Source organism: Pan troglodytes, chromosome 7 (assembly GCF_028858775.2).
Source record: "Pan troglodytes isolate AG18354 chromosome 7, NHGRI_mPanTro3-v2.0_pri, whole genome shotgun sequence".
NCBI classification, from domain to species: domain Eukaryota; kingdom Metazoa; phylum Chordata; class Mammalia; order Primates; family Hominidae; genus Pan; species Pan troglodytes.
Window position 1 is genome coordinate 133,114,121 of NC_072405.2, and position 24,630 is coordinate 133,138,750.

The 24,630-nt window shown below is 48.3% G+C and overlaps 1 protein-coding gene across 6 annotated transcripts in view; it reads left to right on the forward strand.

Annotated features, from left to right (window-relative positions):
• The first annotated feature begins 1,564 nt into the window (after positions 1-1,564).
• The window catches only part of ZHX2 (zinc fingers and homeoboxes 2), a 195,815-nt gene continuing 172,749 nt past the window's right edge, over positions 1,565-24,630 (forward strand). For all 6 annotated transcript variants that reach the window (XM_063816537.1, XM_009455850.5, XM_063816538.1 and 3 more), the window contains exon 1: positions 1,565-3,842. The gene's annotated coding sequence lies outside the window, so the exon portion shown is untranslated. The remainder of the gene's footprint in view (positions 3,843-24,630) is intronic.

The window sequence follows — 24,630 nt, forward strand, 5'->3', positions numbered from 1 at the left end:
ATCTCAGGTGGAGCTATTGTCCCTATTACCTTTGTTTTCGCTCCATGTGGCCTCTCCATGAAACTTCGGCTTCTCACAGCATGGCAGCAGGACCCTAAAAGGAAGGAAACAGAAACTGCCAGTCTCTTAAGACTTGGATTTAGATGTCTCACAATATCACTTTCATTGCATCCAAAGCAATCACAGGACCAGTCCAGATTCCAAGGGAGGGGAAGTAAACTCCACCTCTTAATGGTGATGTATTTTTCAAAAAAGGAAGGAAAGGATTGAAAAAAGCCATCTTAGAAGACTACCACACCTCCTAAAGCTTTCACTTTTTGCAAAAGGTTTTTATTCTTGAAATGTGTGTATATTTCAACTAAGCAAATATGTACCTAGGAATTTATCCTAAGGAAGTAATCGCAGATGATTCAAAAGATCTGACACAAGGTTGTTCATTGGAATAAAATTGAAACTACCCAATGCCCAACAACAGGGGACCAATTAAGTCCAAAGGTGGTTGAGGACAGTGTTTTTAAAGTCTGTTTTCTGGGAAGCAGGTAAAATTAAGCTTAAATTCCAACTCCATTACTTAGCATCTGTGTGATGTCGAGCAAGGTACAGTACTTAAGCTCTTTAAGTCTCAGTTTCTATATCTGTAAAATAAAGACAAAATGTAGATTTTTGTGATGATTCAATGAGATGATACATATAAAAGGCTCAGCACATGGTAAATGATCAATAATTGTGAACTGCTATTATTATTTATGATAGTCCTTAGTGCTATCATATTAGTGCAAATCTTTCCCATTCTCTCCATTTCCAGGCACACAATGCTTCCATGGATCTTTACAGTTAACTTTGTGTTTAGTTCTGACCAATGAGTTGTAAGTGAAAGTGGCATATGTTACTTCCTGGCTGAACATTTACTTGTCCAACATTATTGATTCTGAAGCTCCTAAATACTGTCAGATAATGGTCTGTCTACTCCATGAGTATACTTCAAGCAAACAGGGATCATACCACATAAAGCAAAAGCCACCTTTGTCTTATTCCTCATTGTTTTCTCTTTATATGGTGCAAGTTCAGTCCATGCTAAACTCCGAACAATTTTAAAACACTGCAACACATCAGAAGCCCCTCATCCTTGCTAGTGTCCATGAGATCCAAGTGCTCTGAAGATATGAGAACCCAGCAGACTGTTTAGAGGGTTACCTGGCTTCCCTCCCACCTGGCCCATTCCACCCTACATACAATCTGTCACCCAGCCAGAAGCAGGTGGCAGTGAGGTGGCAGCAAGGGAAACTTGGCTTATAGAAAACCCTCCTAAGTGATTGATCATCCAGAGGAGGTGCAGCCTCAAAATAGGAATAGCTTCGTTAAGGTTTGGGTAATTTCCATGGAAACAGACAGAACTAGACTTATTTTAAAGGGGGGGGGCAGGGCGTGGAATAGCCTGGAAGGGGCATAATAAGGTAAGCGATGTAAAAATGTTGAAGTTGGTGTGGCCGGCGGGACGGGACAATGCGGGGGAATGGGGGGAGGGTCCCATATTTTTTTCTTTTCTTTTTACAATTTTGGTTCACCCTGGGTGAGGCAGAGGTTGGGAGGAGATCAGGCATCGGTAAATTCTGATGTTGATGGCAAGTAAATTAGGTTCTTAGCCGGTACCAAATGAGGCTGAGAAAGATGTGGCCCAAGCTGGATTACAGTCATCAAGAAGTTAACAGAATCCTGTAAGAGCCCTTCCAGGTCGCCTTTCAGGTCCGCGAGCATCACGCAAGAGACTCCTTCCCAGGATACAATCTTGTTTTATGGGTGGTTAAAATGCAAACAAACAGACCCTACATCAGCAATAACCGAACAAACAGGTGCTGGCCATTAAGGAAGTTTTGCATATGAGCTGTTTTAATTTTTGTTGCAAAGGATTTCTGGGGAGTCAAGGGGTATGTCAGAAATTAGAGCCCTAGGGCAGAACTTACAAAAACCTTTTAGCTACTTCTTTCTCCCCGGCCTCGGAAATGAAAAAGCCAAAAGGTCACCCAGCGCATCCGCCACCCAGTCAGCCCCAAGGCCAGCCGTCCTCACCCCAGTCCGGGTCCTCGCCATTGGCCTCTCCGCTGCACACGGCCACCTGTTGATGCCCTCGCGCCCACAGCCGAGTTGCAAACGGCCGCTAGAGTTCGTTCTAATTCCCCAGAGCAGAGCTGCCCGGGAAGCCCCGACGCGACGCGCCTGCTAATCTGCAGGGCGGGCGGGGACTCCGCAGAGCCTCCCAGCCCCAGGCTCCCTTTGTTTTCTCGCTGCGCTCGAAGCTTCTAAACTAGCCCCCAGACCGCATCCCCTCGTCCCCGCCCGGGAGCTGCCCAAGAGTCCACAGGCCAGCCCAGGGGGAAACAAGGTACATCTGGGCAGGAATGCGCGGCGCAGACAGGTTGCCGCCTGAGATCCCGAAGTGTACCCAGATCCCGAATTCCTTAGAGCTCTTTAGCCGAGCACTGTGGCAGGAGCGCTGCGCCCGGAATACAAGTTCATGGTTCCGAGCCGGGGGGCGAAGGGCAGCGCGATCCCCCGCCACCTTTGCTCTAAGGCGCCGAGGGGAACCTGGGGGCTGCCGCGGTGAGAGCTCCGCTCCCACTGGGAACATTGGAGTCCCAGTTGCGAAAGCGATCTGCCTAGCTTCCGAGGGACTTCTCTGCGAGCACCGCAGGCGTGTGCATTTCTTCGAATCTGAGAATTCCAGCGAACTCGGGCTCTACCAGAGTTTAAGTCGGCCCCTGGGGCGTCTGTTTGTTTATTGGCTCTTAAGGGAAAAAAGTTTGAAGATCTTTAACCAGCCTCAGACCTGGCGCGGGCGGAAATCCCGGAATCTCCCCAAGCAAAAGTGATCTAACTTCAAGTCGTTATATAAGTGGGGGGCTCCTTCTTCCCCTCCCTACGCCGAGCCTTCTCATTATCATTCCGGGAGTAAAATGTGTCTCGCTCAACATAGTTTTAAAATCGTTATTATTATTTTCCTGAGCCTGAAGCCGGGCCAAGGCGCAGGCAGCGCCCAGGGTGCGTGGTGGCCCCACCCGCGCACAGTCCCACGCAAAGGGTCCCGGGGCCCGGGTGCCGCCAGAGCCGGGCCTGCAAGCGCGCCCTTCGGTCCCACGGTCCGCCACTCCACGTGGTCAAGATCAACAGTTTGTTGAGCTCATCAGTGACACCTTGAACTTTTCATAAAGAAAATGGGTATTGCACCGAGAGGGTTTGGCCGCGGCCGCCGCGCGGGGTCGTGCTTAATATTCAATGATCTCGCTCGCGCCTCCCCCTCCTTTTCTCGCAGAAATTCCACCGAGTCCGTTACTGGGCTCAGACTTTTAAGTTAATTTACTGCCCCCCTACCTTGGCCAGTAACCAGCGCCTTTAGGGCTAGCCTCCCCCCCAGCTCCTGCCTGAAAAATGACATTTCGCCGGTGTCTCCGGAGGGGGCTGAATTTCACTTTGTAACTTTCTGCGGAACCCGAGCCCGGGTGGCAGCTCGGGTGGTGGTATCGTATGCAAATACGCATGCTGACGTTACAGATCATGTGGGTTTTGGCGTAGATTCCCCACTGATCGAGGCATTTTTTTTTCCCTTTTTTTTCCTTTTTTTTTTTTCTTTTAAAAATTTTGGCCACCGTTCTCCGTACGGGGGCTTTTTCTGTCTGTCTGGCTGGCTGGCAGGCTGGCTTTCCCCCTCTTTCCCACGGAGCCCGAGCCGGGCGCCCGGTGGGGAGTGGGGAGTGGGTGGGGGGAGCCAGCAGAGTTCCATTTTGGAACGCCCGTGCCGCGTCTCCGCGTTCCCAGCCCGGGTCCCCGCGTTCCCAGCCCCAGCGCAGGTAAGAAACTTCGCCTCGGCGCGGAGCCCCCCCAGCCGGCGCCGCCAGCCCCAAACCCCGCACGCCGGGCGCCGGCCACTCCAGCCCAACTTTCCCACCGCCGCCGTCGCCGCCGCGGCTCCCGAAAATGTGTTGTTAATGGGACTTGGCCGGGTTTGTAATTGGAAGGGGGGTACGGAAGGGGGGGGGTGTGCAGGCTCTTTTTGCGGGTGGGAGGAAATGAGCGGATACAGAGAGGGAAGAAGATTTTTTTTTAAGAGTTTTGATTACAAGTTTGGATAAATGGGAGCCAGAGCGAGGAGGAGGAGGAGGAGGAAAAACATGTCTACGTTTCCCTATGTCGACATAAGCCACAAAAAAATATGGCGTCCGCTTTCGACAGGGCGTTACGTAGACCCGACTGTTTTTATTTATTTATTTCGTGGCCGTCTCCCTCCCTTCTTGGCCAAACTGCGGCGCTTTGTGCAAACGGGGCAGGTCCCGCGGGGACTCCACCGGGACGTGGCCCCGTCTCCGCGCGTTTTGGCAGGCGGGGGGCTGCGTGTGTCTGCTCCCCTCCCTCCCCCTCTCCCCTCGCTCCCCTCTCCCGGTGACGATTCGCCGTAATGTGGTGGCAGGAAGCATGACGCCGTGGGCCGAGGCTGCCTCTGCTCTCGTCGCTCCCGGCGGCTGCAGGCAGCGGGCGCGCAGCGCGGGCGGCAGCCGAGCTACCTGGCGGGGGCAGGGCCGGAGCGCGGCGCTGTCCTCACCCCCGCTCAGGTGCAGGGGGAGTCCGCGCCGGGCGGGGGGCCGAGGGGGGCCGCGGGACCCCCGGCCCTGCTGTCCGCTGCCAGCTGGCCGGAGCCTCTGCCAGCCCGAGCCCACGTTCGCCCCCCTGAACGGCAGCTGGCGCTTTTCGTCTGCCCCACAAGAGGTTAATCTTTGTTGGTGTTGCAGCTTCTTTGTGGCTTCCCCAGGACTTGTATCCTCGGCTTTGCAAACTTGCCCTTTTCCCAGCCGCTTTGCAGGAGGCTGCGGAGACGAAGATGAGCGGAAAGTTGGAAACCAGCAGGCATCACAGGACGGTCCCTTTGGCCTCGTAGCTGTGCTGAGCCTGGGAGGCGGAGGAGGAGGTGGAGGCGGCGGCGGAGGAGGGTTTGTCAGGCTGGGGAGAAAACTTGATGGGGAAGCCAAATTGTGATTTGTTCAGGTTTCCACCTGATTGATAGTCTTCAAAGCCAGTAGGTCTCTACCTTCAACTGTTTCGCGGTGGCCTTTTGTTTGTCTGGGGCGTGGAGAAGGAGAGAAGTCGATGAATAAGGACTTTCCCTCGACCCCTCCCCTTTTAAAGAGTGGTTGCTCAGCTTGGCCCCCTGGGACACTGCCTTTTAGGCCCTGGAGTTCTTCCCCAACCTGCTCTCTGATAACTTTCTCTCTGTTAAGTTACCAGATCTCCAGGTCTCAGGCAGGCCCCGATGAGCAGAATGGAGTTAGAGGAGAGGATTCCTTCCCCAGCACTTCTTGAATTGCCCAGACCTCCCACAATTACCCTCTTAAAACCACACGCACACACACTTACTCACTCTCTCCTTTATATATGGCAGAAATTAATGCCTGTAGAAGTGAAGGGGGTGAGGTTCTGAGAGCTCTTCAAGATTTGAGTCAAAAGGTGATTTTCTGTTTATGAGGGCAGCGAGTTTAAGCAGTTCACTCCCAGGGCAGTAATGTCAAAAAGCGTTTGGATGGCGACCAAGTGGAATAAATATCTTGTAAAATGGCATGTTTAATAGTAAAAATAGATTAATGGAGCTGTCAAGTGGTTGAATGGGACTAGCATAAAGGTTTAAGTTTAAAGGGAAAGTTACGTAAAGCTGTATACACAGCTTCTTTTAAGGCCAGAAGGGAAAAAATCTACAAGTAAGGCTGAAATGTGTCACTGACAATAATTGGACTGGTAATGTGTGGAAATATCATCGCTGTTTAAATGCTCTGCTCCGCGATTGTTCTCTTGCGCACTTGTACCTTTCCTTCTAGCCAGGTTTGCTGTCAGCTAAAGGATGCACCTGAAGATTGTGCTTCAGGGGAAAATACAAGAAACCAAGATTCTGGGGCACATCAGCTATCTCAACTAATGTCCATTTGAAGAGGGAAAACACCACTGTTTGTTGGCACTGAAGAAAGGGTATTCCTGTGATGTAAGTGCAGTGTATCTTGACATGCTGAAAGGTGGCCCCACCCGGCGTTTCTCATCCACATCAGGACCATGTGATTTGGTGGGATGCTGTACACTTATCAAAAATAATCATGGCAATGTTTGATAACAGTTTCTAACACTGTTATGGTGTGTGAGGCACAATGCTGTATATTTTACGTGCTTTATCATTTAATTCTCACCACAATCCTGTGAGCTAAGTACTACTATTATCCTCCGTTTATGGTTGAGGAAACAGAGGCTCCAAGAGGTGAAGAAACTTGCCTGAGCGACACAGCAAAAAGCAAATCCAGGCCTAACTTCATAGCCTTAACCAGTCCATTGTAGCAGCATTCAGATACACGACGTCACAGTTAGAATAAAAAAGTAAAGAGTCAGGTCCAGCAGAAAAGAGGGAACAGTAGCCACTGTCCCGAGGTCCGAACTCCAGAATTTACCTGGATTTTATTCCTTTATTCATTTATTTAGCAACTGTGTGTTGATTTATTTATTCATTCAGCAACTATAATGTTCATTATACTAATAAGAACCCATAGCCATTAAGCATTTTTGTATGCCAGGCACTATCCCAAGTGCTTATGACTAGACTATTTTGTCTTCATGACAACTCTGATGTAAGTACTCTCATTCTCTCCTTTTTCTAGATGAGGAGGCACATGTCCAGAGAAGTTAGCTAACTTGCCCAAGACCAAACAGCTAGTAAGCGGAGTGGCAGCCTCCAGAACACACACACTCTGCTGTTGCAATGCAGAGCGCATAACCAGATGTTATGGAAACGCTGGGGAGACAGAGCCCCCCTGGCAGAAACGCAAAGCACTGCATGCTCCAGACATTATGGAGATACTGGTGGGATACACACCCCCTGCCCTCTAGGAGTTTGAGCCGACTGCAGGGAAGCACTCATTAAACCAAATCAAGCAGGCTTAGATAAGTGCTATGATTGAGAAAACTAACCACTGTGGAAGCACAAGGAAAGGCATGATTCTTCTGCTCTGAGGGGATCACAGGATCTCCTAGAGGTGGGAGCAGCTGAACTGCCCCATGAATGAAGAGGAACAATGTCTGGAGGTGTAGCCAATATCATTGCATTCGGCTGCTAGCAGCAGAATCTTGACTACCAGTGACTTAACCAGATAGGGACTTTTTTGTGTCAGACAACAACGGGGTGAGGGGTAAAGGGGGATGATGCCTCAGCTGTACCATTGGGAACCCGGACTACTTCTTTCTACTCTGCCATGCTTAGAGTGGAGGCCTTTGGCCTTAGGTTTATCATCTCGTGGTAGGAAAGTGGCTGCTACGTCTCTAGGCCTCAGGTTTGCATTCCAAGAAAGAGAAAAAAGGATGAATGAGTCTCAAAGAGCTTTTACCCAGTACAGCTTCACTGCTATATCTGGGAAGGGGCACCCCTCTCAGGGACTTCTGTCTTTAGCTCATTGACCAGAGCTGTGCCACATGGTGACTACTGCCAGGGAAGAGCAGTCAAGTATTTTTAATTGGACCCATTGCTGTCATGAGCAAATTGGGGTTCAACTTGTAAGGCAGACGGGGTGAAAGGAGGAATGGTTGTTGAGTTGGCAGGGAGGGCATGTGCTGCCTGAGAAAGAAGGGCCCTGGGAGCAGTGGACAGGTACCCTGGGGAGGTGGAGAGGGGGATGCAGGGAAGGCTGTGCAAAGAGATGATGCCAGGCTTGGGGGTGCACATGGAGGAGGCTGGCTTTTAATCTCTAGGTACTAGGGAGCTATGGCAGGTTTCTGAAGGTCACGTGTTTGGGGAAGGGAAGACTAAGACTGACAGCAGAGTACCTTGTGCGGACAAACGAGCTTAGTTCTTATTTGCAATAAAATGAGTTCTGGAAAGTTTCAGGCCAGGGACCAGTTTTGCCTCAGGGCAAAAAGAAGACCATGTGCAATAAAGAAGTGAGGGATGATTTGCTTTTAGGTCCTGTCAATAAGAATCCAAACTTAACCTGATGTGAGTCAGCTGTTACAGGGAGGCAATCAGCTCTCCTTTCTGGATAATTCAGTTAGTGGGACTGGAAAAGCTGGAAGGGGGTGCCATTTACTCTCCAAACACTACACTTGCCTTTTCCCTGACCTTTGGGGCTCCTGGGCCCTAGCTGCAGCTCCACCACTCATCAGCAGGATACCTTTGGCCATGACCTTTGCCATTGCTTTAAATCAAGGAGATGATATCAGAGGATGTCAGAGGCCTTCCCAGCAGCAGATTCCCCAGGCTAGATTCCTCCAGCAAGGGCCAGCCTCTCTGATTGTCTTTGCTCAGGGTATTACCTTTATGACTTTGAGCTGTTACTTACCTCAATTTTCTTATCTCTGAAATGGAGATCACTTTAGTAGCTGCTGTATGAGTTGTTAGGAAACTTAAGAAAGTTGTAAAAAGGCTTAGCACACACCTCACATATGAACTGTGCTCAACAAATCACCATCATCACTGCAACCACCTCAAGAAAGTGACTTTATTGTAAATTTGAGGTGCCAAGTAATTAGCATGTGTGGATTTCATCATCAATCCCAGGACCCTGACTGTCCCATCTCATTGCCATTCCCCTTCTGCCTCCCCCCACCCCCAGTACACACATGCACTCATTTTGTGGCAAGTCCGTACCACACATCAGGTACCACACGTACGGTACCAGCACATCAGGTACTGTAATGTGCTGTGTCATAGCCACATCCAGACAGCACATCTCAGGAAGGATGCTTGGCTGTGCACATGCCCCTTTGGTAGACAATAAGGTAGACATTATTTTCTGTATTGACAAGATCATTTTGAACTGAAAAAACTCGTGATTCCCCTCCCCCACCCTTCTCTAATGCCCCCACCCTACATTGAGCAGGTTGTGATTTTAAGAACATCCACCCACAGTCTGCTTCCTGTTCTTACACTTGTAATCATGCAGTTAAGAGGGGTTGATTGGCAGTGATGTGTGTGTGTGTGTGTGTGTGTGTGTGTGTAAAACAGACCCCATGCAGAAAAACAGTCCTGACAACAGTATATCAATTTCCACCCAAACTTTAAAATGGAATAGAGACACCAGGGCCAGAACCTGTCTTCTTGCTGATACCTCTCTTTCCCCCCGGTAGACAATATTTACCTGTTAAAAGTCACAGTTCACACCTTTTCTTCCTCTTTCTCTCCCCCTTACTCCCTAACATTAGAAACACTTAGTGGAGATTAATCTTGTTACACATTGTTTCACTGCAATGGTATTTAACACATAACAGAATCTGCAGTGAATGAAATTCTTGTGCTATTGATCCATGGGGGGTCAATATGAAGGAATGTGAGCCAGGCATTCACTGTGGTGTAAGAGATTTGTGATATATTTTAGGGGTGCACATGTCTAGTTTGGGATGGAATAGCGGGAAGCCCACGCTGAGTTTATCTTTCAGAGAGAAATCAGCAAAATCCTGGGGACCATTTCCTGTCAAGTTCAGGGTCAGGGAATAGATTCATGGATCTCTGGGGCTTCGGGGAGTAGCCAAATTGAGTTAGCTGTTTCTTTGGGAGGAAATCCTCCCTGTTGGGGGCCCAGGGGCCACTTGTGAGAGACAGAGAAGGAGCCTGCTATTGAGGCAGAGAGGAAGAGGGTTATGAATGGGAGTTCCTGGGCTACAGCCCCTCCTTGTCCTGGTTGGATGCCTGCAACTGCAGCTGCTGGGCTCAAAAACATCTGCAGAAAACTGAGGAAGGACCACAAGTCTAAGTTAAGGAGGAAGTGGCAGGCACTCATGCATGCCTGCATATGCTGTGCAGAGGTGACCGTTTAAACCAGTGTTGCAGAAACACTCAAGAAAAACACTCCTCAGCAGGCCTGACATTTATGCCCCCACAGCCATCTCATCCCCCACAGCCTGGTTCACTCTGGCTGGTGAAACTGAGCAAATACAAAGCTCCCTACACAACCAGATGCACAAAGCTCCCCACATACCCAGACACAGCACAAGCACATGGTGTTCACCATGTTAAGAACAGCAACAGCCACAGAAAAAGTAAGCACCTACTATGTGCTAGGCACTCTGCTAAACACTTTCCCTTCACAATGTCATTTAATCTGACCCTGAGGAGTAAATTGAGAGTGGCAGTGTAATTCCACTTAAAAGGTAGGAAAAATGGGCTAGCGTGATGGCTCATGCCTGTAATCCCAGCACTTTGGGAGGCCAAGGCAGGTGGATCGCTTGAGCTCAGGAGTTCAAGGCCAGCCTGGACAACATGGTGAAACCCCATCTCTACAAAAAATTTAAAAAACTAAAAAATGAACTGGGCGTGGTGACACACACCTGTAGTCCCAGCTACTTGGGAGGCTGAGGCAGGAGGATCGCTTGAGCCCGGGAGGTCAAGGCTACAGTAAGCCATGATCACGTCACTGCACTCCAGCCTGAGTGAGAGAGCAAGACTCTGTCTCAAAATAATAAAAAATAAAAAAAGATAGGAAACGAAAGCTCAGAGGGGTTAAGTACTTATTCAAGGTCACAGAAAGAAGGTAGCAAAGACAGAATTCAAATTCAGCTCAGTCTGGTTCCAGAGCTTTCTGATATTGTACGTAAGTCTTCTGGAAGCCTGGCCCACATCAGCCTGGAAGAGGTGTGAGGAGAAGGGACGGTTTTAGATCGTGCTTTGGGATAGTCTGATTGCTTTTCTGATAAGGGGCATAGGGGTGCATGCCTTCCTGCATGAGTGTGCGTGCACGCGTGCGTATGAGAGTTTGGTCAAAACAGGAGAGAATTACAAATCCGCATCTATTATCTACAGCTCCCCCAAACCACCCCTCCTCAAAAAGAGGCCATTGTAAAGCCTCTATCAGTGTCTCCAAGAGAACATTCTCCAGGGGCATTGCGCCCTCCGCCCTCTCCTCCCCGGATCTGGAGGGAAGGAATCCCTGTGGGCTGAAAGCTGCAAAGTTGGAGCTGGAGGAGAATCTGGGTGCTCCTTTCAGGATGCAGAGTGGCCTCGCCAGCCAATGGGGGAAGGGGGTGGAGGAAGCAGGCGGAGGGAGGGTGGAGAATGGCTGTGTTGCTGTTTTTATACAATAAAAGAGGATCATTGTAATTGGGAGCCTTTGAATCATAACACGTCTGCCTATGGCTCTCCCCAGCTGCAGAGCCATTTAGTTAAATAGCGCACAGAAAACTCCTTTCAGCTGATATTACGTTCCCGCTGTTCTTAAAATATGAGACTGGGCTGAATTGCTCTAAGGACAAAGCCATCTCAGGCGCCCCCCCAACAGCCCCTGGGTGTACCCAGAACCCTCCAGGGATCTCCATAGCCTGTGGAGGAGGAAGTTTAGAACTTATTTTCATTTGCATGGCACCCTGTCTTTTTGAAAATAGATTAAGATATTTGCACACAGCCTGGTCAGAGCTGGATGTCATGGTGAAGTTGTTTGTGGCAGTGGTGGTCTGGAGGGAGTAGGGAGAGGCCAGGAGGCCAGGAGACCAGCACTGGCGGTGATGGGGTGTGCCTTTGCTTTTGTGTAGGGGAGGTGAAGAGGTAGATAATGCAGGGATGTGAACTGACAGATAGAAGCTGGAGAAAGAGACTGCCCTCTGGCCAAGACATTTAGGGGAAAAGACGGGTTCCAGGCAGGAGAGGATTGAAGCGCCAGCTCTCCCCTAAGCTCTCCTAATAGAGAACTCTGCGATTTCATTATCTTGTAGAACTGCCTGTTACTTTCTTCTGGGGAACTTTGTGTTAGAGAATTGATTCTGAGTATGTGGTGAATTTCTGCCAGAGACCCATAGTCCAGGAGAGCCCGAAGACTTCACATTGTTTCCAAGAACCAGGGCTCTTGGGCAGATAGAGCCACAGAACGGAAACGGTCTTGATCACTTCACAGTTAATGGTAAACATTCCAAAGAATGGAGAACTTGCATTCGACAGTGTGAACTTGGACAGTGCCTGACTTTGGCACTTTTAGAATAGGATTTATGGATTTCCTGGTACAGGATATATAATGTCCTCTGGAATCACTGAAAGAAGATTTTGAGAGGATGAGTCTAGTAGCAACATGGTACATTGGTAGGATCCAGGAATGCTCTAGCTGAAAAAAATTTTAGGGATCAAATAGCCCAGCTTGAGGAAACTGAGGCCCGGAAAGGTAAGATAATTGGCCCAAGGTTATACAGTCCTATGACCATGTATTATTTTTCTTCTTCTCTACAGTCTAACTAAGGCCCTTTTGTTTCCTCAGCCAGCTAGCCAGCTCATCACAGCACCTTCCCTCCCCGCTTTGATTCCTCTTTCCATTCAGCACTCACTGAGCACCTGCCAGAGGAAGAAAACAATGCTCCTGCCTTCAGGAAGGTCATAGTCATTGGCACTTAGCTACAACATCTGCTGCCCATTGTCATGCTAGCCCTCACTGACATCACAGGCACAAATCTACATGCCTTTTGTGGGTGTGCTCGGACAATCCTAAGAGAGGTTGGGATTCTGTTTTGTTTTTTGTTGTTGTTGTTATTTTTGAGATGGAGTCTCAATCTGTTGCCCAGGCTGGAGTGCAATGGCATGATCTCAGCTCACTGCAACCTCCACCTCCTGGGTTCAAGCAATTCTCCTGCCTCAGTCTCCCGAGTAGCTGGGACTACAGGTGCACGCCACCATGCCTGGCTAATTTTTGTATTTTTAGTAGAGACGGGGTTTCACCATGTTGGCCAGGCTGGTCTCGAGCTCCTGACCTCAAGCGATCCTCCCATCTCGGCCTCACAAAGTGCTGGGATTACAGGCATGAGCCACCATGCCTAGCCCGATGTTGTGATTCTGTTATCCCCATTTAACAGACAAGAAAGTACAAAGTGGGGAAGTCCTTTATCCAAGAATTCTGGAAGCCAGGCAGGCTTGTGCCACACCTGATGTTCATCAAGCCTGGGCACATTTAACCCCTCCTGCCCTCCATGCACCTGTGGCTCCAGCAAAAGGGCTGTGGCCCCTCCTCCACGGATTAGAACCTGTGGCTGAGCCACAATCCAGCACGGAGGATAACAGCAAGGATGGGTGTGCATTCAGGGTCTTCCTCTGCCTACGGTCTTCCTCACCCACGATTTTCCCCAATTTATTGGATGCTCCAAATATCCTCACACCGTAGCCCATGTCATTTGCACAGCAACCCTACAGAGTAGATAATATGAAGGTCAGAGCCAGAACTCGACACAGATCTTTGGAATCCAAGACTTGAAGAGTTTCACCCACGTCAGGCTGGTGCCTGCAGCAGCCGCTGCAGCCCGAGTAGCTGATTGGGAGACCTGCCTGGGCACGGGCAGGTCACTTAGAGACACAGGATCTCGGGTGACTGCCCACTTTAGTTCCCCAAAGTCCCCCTAAAAATAAAGGCACTTCAAGGGAATTTAGACAACCTTTAAGTCCTTTAAGTGAGCAACAGATACTTATCTGATCATAATAATAAGTGTGAAGATGATGTAGAGGGGCCGGGTGCGGTGGCTCACGCCTGTAATCCTAGCACTTTGGGAGGCCGAGGCCGGTAGATCACCTGAGGTCAAGAGTTCAAGACCAGCCTGACCAATGTGGTGAAACCCCGTCTCTACCAAAAATACAAAAATTAGCTGGGCGTGGTGGCACATGCCTCTAATCCCAGCTACTTGGGAGGCTGAGGCAGAAGAATTGCTTGAACCTGGGAGGTGGAGGTTGCAATGATCCGAGATCATGCCACTGCACTCCAGCCTGGGCAACAGAGTGAGACTCCATCTCATAAAAAAAAAAAAAAAAAGATGATGTATAGGATACTCTCAGGCATTGTGCAATGCTGTGCCATAGGTATTATCATTAGCCCTATTTTCTAAAATAGCATTATGGAGATATAACTTACATACCCAAGTGTCACCCACTTTAAGTGTACAATTTATTGACTTTTAGTATATTTACAAAATTATGCAACCATTACCACAATGTGACTTTAGAACATTTTTATCACCCCAGAAAGAGATCCTGTGTACCCATTAGCAGTTACTCTCCATTCCCTTCTTCCACTCCCCGCCCACCTTAGCTCAAGCCCTACACAGCCACTAATCTACTTGCTGTCTCTGTAGGTTTGCCTTTTCTGCACATTTTATATAGGTGAAATCATACACCATGTGGTCTTTTGTCTGGCTTCTCTTCTTTCCCTTTTGAGGTTCATCCGCATTGTAGCATGTATTAGTATTTTGTTTCCTTTTATATCCTGTTGTGTGGATATACCACATTTTGTTAGCCATTCATCAGTTGATAGACAATCGGGTTGTTTCTGCTTTATGGTGATTATGATGCTGCTGCTGTGAACATTCGTATACAAGTCTTTGTTTAGAGATGTGTTTTCATTTCTCTCGGGTAGATACCCAGGAGTGGAATTGCTGGGTTGTATGGTAACTCTATGTTTAACTTTTTGAGAAACTGCCAAACAGTTCCCCAAAGTGGATGCATCATTTTTATGTTCCCATCAGCAGAGTATGAGAGAGTTCTGATTTTACTGCATCTCTGTCCACCCTTGGTATTGTCATTAGTCCCATTTTACAGGTGGGAGAACTGAGGCACAGAGAAGGGAGGGTCCCATGGCTAGGGAGGAGGAGCAAGACACACACACATGCCTGGTCATTGGACTACCCAGGGCCAGGACTAGAGGAAAGCAAATGAGGTACCCAGTGTGCAAAATTTAAGGTGGCACCCACTCTCAGGTTCCTACAAGTGCAGGGTGGCACCCGAGAGTGTGTCCTTAAATTTTGCTTCCTGGGTACCTGATTCGCAGCGTACCTCACCCTGGTCCAGGCCCTGCCACCACCCAGCTCCTAGTGTATAGGGCACTGTGCTCACTGTTGTGGGGGTGAACACAGAGATGGCCACACCGCTGCCCCTTCCCTGGAGGTACTCAGTGTGGCTGGAGAACCCATGCATCTGCAGTCCCCACAGTTAGCCTGGCTGGACTTGCAGAGCCTGAATCGCTGCTCACAGGGTTGCTGTGAGAATTACAGGGGATCATACCTGTGAAGCATTTAGCACAGTGCCTGGCACCTAGGCATGCCCTAGAAGTTCTGGCTGGTGTCATTGTTGTCATTGGCATATGTCTGACCTTACCTCCTGTGAGGATACCTCTAAGTCCCTATAGGTTGAGGGACAGCTATGAAAGGAGAGACCATCACCCAGGGACCAGGAAGTGGCCTGGGATGAAGGAAACTGGACATCCAGGCCCTCCTCAGCCCCACTGATCCTGACCTGGGCATCATAAGTCCCAGCCACAGAGCCCAGCACTGGCTCCAGTTGAGCTTAGGGGTTCTTCTCTGGGCTGTAGACACTCCATGCCTGGCTCTGTTATCTCCAAAGCCAGAGTGCATTGCCGTGCTCCCCACACATGAGAAAACACCTGCCAGATGATACTTGGGGCAGCCATAGTGAGCCAAGTAGGGGCCCTATCATGGCCTTTTTTGTAACCAGCTTTGTCTGCTGGTCTTCAAGGGTTCAGTTCAGGGAAGGGAGCACTAACTGATCTGTCATAGGAGATTTGGGAAATCAACTTTGAGAATTCTAGATGAATAACAGATGTGTTGGTTACAAAAATGATAGAAATGATGAGAGCCTTCTTTCCAGTTTGGTCAAAGCCTACGTAGATTCCGCACATGGCTCAAATGGACTCACCCCTCTTAATCGCAGAAGCTTGGGGGGCCCTGCCTCTGGGAAAGACTGCTTGCTGGCAGGGCCATGGGACCAATGGCATCAGACCTCCTACTGCCACTCTCCCCAGCCCTGTGCACACACCATGTCCTGGCACCCACCTGCTGGCACACCCTGAGTGTGGGCCATCTGTGCTGTAGGGTCCCCTGTTGGGAGATACCTTTTGTCTTATGCTATCCACCAGTCATCATACATGTGAGTTAGTGCCATGATGAGTCCTTGAGTTTGCTGAACTCTGGAGCTTTATGCTTTAATTCTCAGCTCTCTACCCCAACCCCCTGCCACCTGAGCACCTGAGTGCCCAGCTTTCACTGGGTGGTTGCTCAATAAATAGTTGTTATATTGATACATAGAATTCAAGAAAAGAGAGTCTGGGTATGTTGAAATAGGAGTGTGACTTCATGTTGGTCCTAACTGCACAAAAGTGAATGGAAACTCTTCCAGAGTTGACTTTTTTTTCCATCTGTTTTCTTTTTTTTTTTTTTTTCCTAACAAGAGGGAAGGAAGAAGTCTTATTGGAAGGAATACATGTTGTGTCATCTGTCACCAATCTCTCCCCTCCTCCACGCCACTGAGGTTCTAAAATACCAAATTTGTTCATGTTTCACTAACCGCCTAAAAACCTCTCCTGGTCACTGCTTTCCTAGGGGTCAGAAACCCAAATGCTTTCAAGAGCTTTGCGGGTAGCATAAAAGAGTGAAGGGGTCAAGGGTAGAATAGTAGGAAGCAGTGGGAGTGGGTCAGACTAGAGAGCATATCTCCAGTCTAAAGATATTTAGATTTTTTAATGGACTCTCCAGTCCACTACAGACTGCCAGTTGTAATTTCTGACCCATAGGATCAAGTCCAAATTCCTGACCCTGGCATGGTGGCTCTTTGAGAGCTGAGCTCTACCCACCAGGCATGTTTTGCTCTAAAGCCTTCCACCTCTTCCACATACCCCACACTTTAGTCATATCAGACTGACCCCTGAACCCAAATGCACTGTCCTCTCTCCCCTTTCATTCTTTCTCTTAAGAAAGACTCCTGTAGTTCCTTCTTCCCAGAAAGACTATCCCCAAGCTTAGCAAAACCTACTTTTTTCTACTCTGGAGATATTTGTTCTCTTCTCTAACAGGCCAGTGTACCATGGAAATAACCTGTTAGAAATCTTAGCTGGTGGATTTTGATCTGTTTGTACATCTGCATCCCTGAAATACTATGAGCCACTTCTCCACCCCAAGGGAAATCTTCCTGTTTGTCTCCGTGTTCCCAGCACCAGCACAGGGCTGGCCCACTTCATAGGCTCAAAATTAATGTCTGTGGAATGACTGGATGGTTATATGAATGAGGAAGTGGCTCTGTCACTACAGCCTATAGGAAGTTCTATGCTCCTGGGTTGGCACAGGTGCAGAATGAGTTGCTGCTCGCTGCTGCCCCTGGTGGCAGGTCATTGCCACAGCCTGGAAGGACTGTCACTGGACTATTTTGTAACAGGAAGCAGTCAAGGCAGTGTCTATCCCAGGCCAGCTTTGTCCCAAGTTCAGGCGCTTTTGGCCTATCTTGGCCAACCTGCCTGCCTCCCTGGCCTAGCCCTGCTCCCTTGTCTGGACATCTGGCCTCTGGGTGCAAGCTGGGTCCACTTCCTCCCTTGGGCCTCGCCTTATCCCTTGTTTCCTCTTGGGAGCACCATCTCCACCTTCCTTTGTGGCACACAGAGCAATATCACAACTGTCCTTGCAGGATCTTTCTGGTACTTCCAATAGTAAACTTTTTTTTTAATAGAGTCTGAACTTGAGATCAAATGCTATTTAATGGTGGTAGGAAGGCAGGATGTAAATGTGTTAAGTGTCAGCCATTGAACCAAGCATGTTGTATACTATACCTTGTTTTATATTATTTAATCCCAACTACCCCCATTGGTAGAAATTTTTATACTCATTTTACATATGAGGAAATTAAGGCTTCAAAGAAATTAACTTGCCTGAGTTACACAGTAAAAGGCAGGGCTGAGATTTGAAGCCAGGTCTGAGTGACATCTGATCCCATATACTTGCCCTGTCACAGTGCTGGACTGTTATGTAAAGGACATAAAGATTCTGTGTTAAGGCCAGGCGCGATGGCTCACGCCTGTAATCCCAGCACTTTGGGAGGCCGGAGGAGGCAGATCACCTGAGGTCAGGAGTTCTAGACCAGCGTGGCCAACATGATGAAACCCTGTCTCTACAAAAAATACAAAAATTAGCTGGGCATGGTGGCAGGCACCTGTAATCCCAGCTACTTGGGAGGCTGAGGCAGGAGAATCGCTTGAACCCAGGAGGCAGAGGCTGCAGTGAGCTGAGATCATACCACTGCACTCCAGCCTGCACAATGGAGCGAGACTCCATCTCAAAAAAAAAAAAAAAAGATTAAGTCCTTAGCAAGTAGGATATGTAGACACTGGCCCTGTCTTCCCCACTAGAGTTTAAGATTTTGCTTATGAGAGACCACACAACGGGAACTAGTAACAGCAGCATCTTTTACCTTTCCCTTTGGAGGCACTTCTTGTCACTAACACAGCCTCTCATCCTCAAGACACTGTCCTCTTGCAGTTTTGTCACCAGTGGGATGGTGGGATTATTAAGATTTACTTAGTGTGCTAAGTACTTACTTAGTACTTACTAAGATTTATCTTAGTGTGCCATCTTGTGTAATAGGAAAATGGGCTTGGGATTCCAGTCTGATATTTGTGTGTGCACATGTCCATGCTTAAGTAACAGAATAGCAGACCATTCTGTAACAACTGTGTGTAGGGGAGAAAACCTAGTTTCCTTTTTTTCCCTTTTTAGGTTCTTTGTGGAAACGCTGTCCTGAAAACAAAAGTCAGATTAACAGAAGACAAACAACCAAACGTTTATTAATGCGTGCTCTGCCCATCACATGGGAGAGGCCTTAGTTTAAAAGTATTTCTTTCTCAAGGTGGTGGCTTAGGGACCTTGCTTAAATAGTATTTTAACAAAGGGCCATAAATCCTATATAGTGACAAGACAAAGAAGAGAACAGTTCCAGTCTTTGAAAAAGCGGGAAAATGTGGGAAGACAGTAAAATCTGTTCCCAGATTCCTCGGGTGCCTGCTGGTGCCTCCTTTGGTCTCCTAAGTCCGTGCTGTCTCCAGTAAGGAAAGATTTGTGTCCTCCCATCAGGCAGATGCAGGCTGGGCAGGGGGGTCCTTGGCATTGTCGATATCTTTCACTTAACGATCCTCAATAGTTTGGAGAAAAGTATTTTGGTTTCCTTCAGGTGCAGGAAACCTCTGGGATAGGCATTGGATGAGATATGTGAGTAATCAGGTTAGGCTAAGCTATGATACAGTGACAGGTAAACCCCAATATCCCGGTGGCCTCATAAGGCAGAGTTTATTTCTTCCTTTCATGAAGTCCACTGAAGGACTACAGCTCTGTAAGGCAGCTTTCCTCCAAGCTGAGACTTGGGGATCCACGCTGCTAAAAGTTTGTAGCCACTTCATTTGAAACAACTGGCTTTCAGGCTGCTGGAGGAGAGGAAGAGAAAAGGAAAGGGGTACGTACCCACTTTCTAAAGTTGCCACTTCTGCTCACACAACCTCGCAAAGCCGCAAGGAGCCTGGAGACTGTGGGGGAAGCACATGACCGTCGGGCCAGTAGTGCCTGTTTCTGCACAGAGAACCCTGGGCTGGCTGTGCTGCTTCAGCAAGCATTGTGCCTTCTCTCTTCCGCTCAGCAAGGCAACCAATTTCCCTTTTACCTTGAACAGGATTCCTGAATCCAGGCCGACAAAGTTTCGGGGCAAAGTCCAGACCTGAACAGAAGCTTCCTGACACTTAGTCCAGTGCCGTCTTTGACGCTAAGGACCACGCTCAATTGTCCCTCCCAACAGGATGCGGAGGAGCAGTCCTGGGCTCTGAACGGCCACCCAGACCTTCAAAAAAAAATTTCTTTTGCAGCCTATTTGCCTTTCTTACATTTTGTAGGATACCATTACAATTTGGTTTTACATTGAGCATCCAGTCTGGCGTAAAGAAAATTAACATTTAATGAGCCTCTAATTACTGCCAGCACTAATGATACTGAGCATAACAATAGTCACGCTAATGGCTGACAGTTACCAGGAGGGTTCAGCGTGCCAGGCCGATTCTCAGAACTGCATGGATTAATTAATCTGTATACTCCACCCAACTCCTCTGGGAGGGCATCCCTGTTGTTCTCTTCCTCAGAGAGGCCTGATTATCTGTATGGAATAGAAAAGGAAACTGAGGCTCAGAGAGGTGAAGCAACGCAGCGAGGAAGGGGCAGAGCCAGACCGGTCTAGCTGATTCTAAACCCAGCACTGGAGGGTGGGAGTATGTTGGGGGATACAGAAAATGCCAGCTCTTGAAAGCTTTCTGGATATTCTGCTACGCCTATACATTCGAGGAATATCAGAAGTGTTAGGGATGCTGGACACTTTGTTCATTCTTGCAGGAAATATTCGAGCCCCTACTATGTGTCAGGCACCATGCTGATCAGGAGGGACCCTACAGTGCTGAGGGAGAGAGTGGGTTCAGTTTAGACTTGTTTATTCTCCACTGAAGTTCCCTGATTTTTAAAAATATCATTTAAAGGTAGCTGCAGAATGTTGATCTCACATCCTGCCAGGGAATGGTGGTGCGTTGGAATTTTGGCTCTGAATACATTGCATGGGGCAGATGGACTCAGCTCAAAAAGTAAGGACCCGGCTGAGCACGGTGGCTCACACTTGTAATCTCAGCACTTTGGGAGGGTGAGGCCGACAGATCACTGGAGGTCAAGAGTTCAAGACCATCCTGGCCAAACTTGTCTCTACTAAAAATACGAAAATTAGCTGGGCGTGGTAGTATGCACCTCTAGTCCCAGCTACTCGGGAGGCTGTGGCAGGAGAATCACTTGAACCCGGGAGACAGAAGTTGGAGTGAGTGGAGGTTGCAGTGAGCTGAGATGGTGCCACTGCACTCCAGCCTGGGGACAGAGCGAGAGCGAGACTGTCTCAAAAAAAGAAAAAAAGAAAGAAAGAAAAGTAAGGACTCTCTTCAACCAACTGACCCTGTGATTAACCATCCAAGCATTTGTTAGTTACCAATTTTGCACTAGTTCCTGTGTTGAACAGTCAGCCAACCACTATGAAAGCCAACATTTGAATCACCTAGTCCAATCCCCTGGGGCTTTATAAGAGAGGCAATGGAGGCCCTCTCTAGGCTGTGAATTGCCCAGGATTCCTCTGCTACTTTAAAATGTGCCCATGTTAAAACTCGCTCCAGAACAACAAACCATACCCGTGACACAAACAGCACTGCCCCCTCCTTTACACTTACATGAAGGAGCGAGCGTGACAGAATGTTTCACCACTCCCAGCCCTTTTGATCATAAGCCTCTTCTTTTGATCCTGATCACCACCTACGGTGTGCAGGGCAAGAGAGTCAGCCAAGCCTCATCTCCCCACGCAGCTGCAAGGTTTGAGGGAAGTGGGTTAGGCAGTGGCAGCTCTTTCCTTCATCACAGAGAAAGAAAATGACACATACAAGATCAAATGCTAAGTAGCCGTGGAACCTGGGCTAACACCCTTTGTTTTTGGCTTGTGCGCCACAATTTTTTTTTTTTTTTGCTTGTTTTTTAGTATTAGAATTTCATCCAAAGTTCTCTGACAAAGCTAATCATTCAAAATTGGTGAAATGAAAATGGGGGAGATAAGAATCCAGAGAAGTTGTCTATTAAATATCTTTTTGGTGAACTTCAACTTTCTTTTTTAGCTTATGTTTTAAATCTGGAATTTTGTTCCCAGAAAATAATACTGTGACTTGATTATCTCCATGGAGTAGAGGACTTGGTTTTAGCTCTTAGCCTGCTGATAATCCATGGAGGAAGGCTGAGGGCTCAACCTCTGTGACTGAGGAGCTCCTGGGCTAGGTGACCTGGCAGCATCCTGATGTCCAGGAAGCATCCTTTTTCCCCAGATTCTGGAGGAGAGTCCTGTCCACCTGACTCTCAGCCCTCTGCCTTTGCTTTGTAGGAGTAATGGGCATTTACATTTACATTTGCTTTTCTTTTCTTTTTCTTTTTCTTTTCTTTTTTTTTTTTTTTTTTTTTTGAGATGGAGTTTCGCTCTTGTTGCCCAGGCTGGAGGGCAGTGGTGTGAACTTAGCTCACTGCAACGTCCACCTCCCAAACGATTCTCCTGCCTCAGCCTCCCGAGTAGCTGGGATTACAGGCATGCGCCACCACACCCGGCTGATTTTGTATTTTTAGTAGAGACTGGGTTTCACATGTTGGTCAGGCTGGTCTCAGACTCCTGACCTCAAGTGATCTGCCTGCCTCAGCCTCCCAAAGTGCTAGGATTATAGGCGTGAGCCACCGCGCCTGGCCTAAATTTATTTTTGAGAGAAGAAAATGCTTTTTGCTCCCTCCTAGCTCATCTGGTACAGCAGGAGTCAGCTTGTCCTGCAGTTCAGATGGTCTTGATGGCAGAAGACACCAGTCACCATTATGTCCCTTTCATCCCAGCCCGCATTCCATCCTGCCCTCTTCCCCTGTCCTGGGTTCACATAGTAGCTATAGTCAGAGTCATGGTTGTCCCTAGTGTTTCTGCTGTGAGGCGCCCCGGCAAGGAAGCTGGTGCGGTGCCTACAAACCCTGGCTTCTGCAAAGACTGGAAGGGAGTATCTGTGTCCTGGACAGCATAGTGGAGCCCCCGAGCTGTAGCGGCCACCCCTTGTGCAGAGTAGGTGCTCAATAAATATCTGTGGAATTTCTGAGCCAGGCAGTGTTGATGGACCCACAGTGACACTTATCCAGGACGCAAGCACTTAGAGACTTGGCACATTGGGAATTTGTCCTGGCAGCTGATGAAACATCTTTGCAACATGTGTTATCAGTAACCCTAAATTCAGGTTAACAGTGAGTGCTTGATTTAATCATGAGAATAGCTGTGATCACTGAAAAGCCATGTATTTTCCCAAGGCGGGGGGCAGAGAGAGAGAGAGAGGATGCAGAAGCAGAAGCTAAAGAACTAAGAACGTTTTTCCTCTTTCAAAACCATGTGGGGAGCTTGCCTGAAAGAGTTGTCAAAACAAAACCTACAACTGGAGTTATGGCTTGTGTAGACAGGTGCGCATGCACGCAAACATACAAACACACAGAGCCAAAACACAGCACAGCTCAAAAGTTAAATATTTGTTAGCCTTTTGCTTGACAGTATATAGGTGTTTGTGTATAACTTTAACAGCATAAAAGGTGCATGAAAGCTGGTGATCAGTTTTGTAAGTTCCAAGTTGCAGATACTCAACTCTGCAAATCAAGGCTTTCAGTGAGTGAAGAGGCTATACATTTTCTGTAGTGTTTGGCGGTTCAAAATAACAACCCATGAAAAAATTCGTAATTCTAGGTTCGCACAAAGAGACCATTTGTTGCTAATTACCTACTTCATTATAAGTATCTGTAATAAAATTCTCAGGGCATATTGGGCAAATTATCATTTTAATAAAATAATTACTTAAGTAAACATATTCCTGCAAATTTCCCATAATGACTCTTTCTGTGACATGGAGTTTCATAAGTTAGGACTTGACAACTGTCCTCACGAACAGGATTTTGACATGGGGCTTATATCTGAGGACCTTATAAACAGGGAGATGTTTTCCTTTCAGAAGATGAGTCAAGAGATTAAGGGGCCCAACACGGTGGCTTACATCTGTAATCTCAGCATTTTGAGAGGCCGAGGTGGAGGGACTGCTTGAGTGCCCAGCAGTTTGAGACTAGCCTGGGCAACATAGTGAAATGCCATCTCTACAAAAAAAAAAAAAAAATTGCCAGGCTTGGTAGCACACACATATGGTCCCAGCTACTTGGGAGGCTGAGGTGGGAGGATCACTTGAGCCTGGGAGGTAAAGGCTGCAGTGAACCATGATTGCACCAATGCGGCTCCAGCCCAGGCCACAGAGTGAGACCTCATCTCCAAAACAAAAAGAGATTAAAGAGGCAGAGACGTTTCGTAATATCCTCCCTTGCCCTAAACGCACATCTGGAGGAAGATGACTGCCAGTTCCGGACACTCTGGCTTTCTGTTTGGATGCGTTGACTTGGAACTTTTCTACGATTCTGGAATAAGTATGAGGCCTGAGAGAAATTCCATATGCAGACAGGGGTCAGGAGACCTGGGATCACCCTGCCCAGCCACCCATGGCTGCTGACTTTGGGTGGGTCATTTATCCCCTCTCTGGCCTCAGTTTCCCCACTTAGAAAGTGGAGGTGGCTGTACAGTTCCTTGAGTCATCTTTTTTCTTTCTTTCTTTTTTTTTTGACAGAGTCTGACTCTGTCATCCACGCTGGAGTGCAGTGGCACAATCTCAGCTCACTACAGCCTCCACCTCCCTGGTTCCAGCGATTTTCCTGCCTCAGCCTCCCGAGTAGCTGGGATTACAGGTGTGTACCACCACCCCAGCTAATTTTTATTTTTTTAATAGAAATGGGTTTTCACCATATTGGCCAGGCTGGTCTCGAACTCCTGGCCTCCAGTGATCCACCCACCTCGGCCTCCCAAAGTGCGGGGATTAGAGGCGTGAGCCACCATGCCCAGCTTCAAGTCACTTTTCTTCTCAGCAGTCTGCAGCTGGGTTCACTCTGCCCATCCCCAGGTAGCAGGGTTCCTGCAGGTAAGACCTGTTGCGGTCAGAGGCCCGTGGCTGCCCTAGCTCCCTTGTATAGCCTGTTGATTCAGGCCTTTCTGGACCTTGTATGTAAGGACTTGCCTTTCCACCCAGATTGCCCCCACAGAACTGTCATGACGTTTCCGTGGAAAGCCCGCATGGTGTTGAGCAAGCAAGCTGCCTGCATGGCCCCTGCTAGTCCAAGCTAGGGGATACCAAGGCAGTGGGTCTGCAACTGATTTACAGGGAAGGTTCAGGAAAGGGAAAGAGAAAG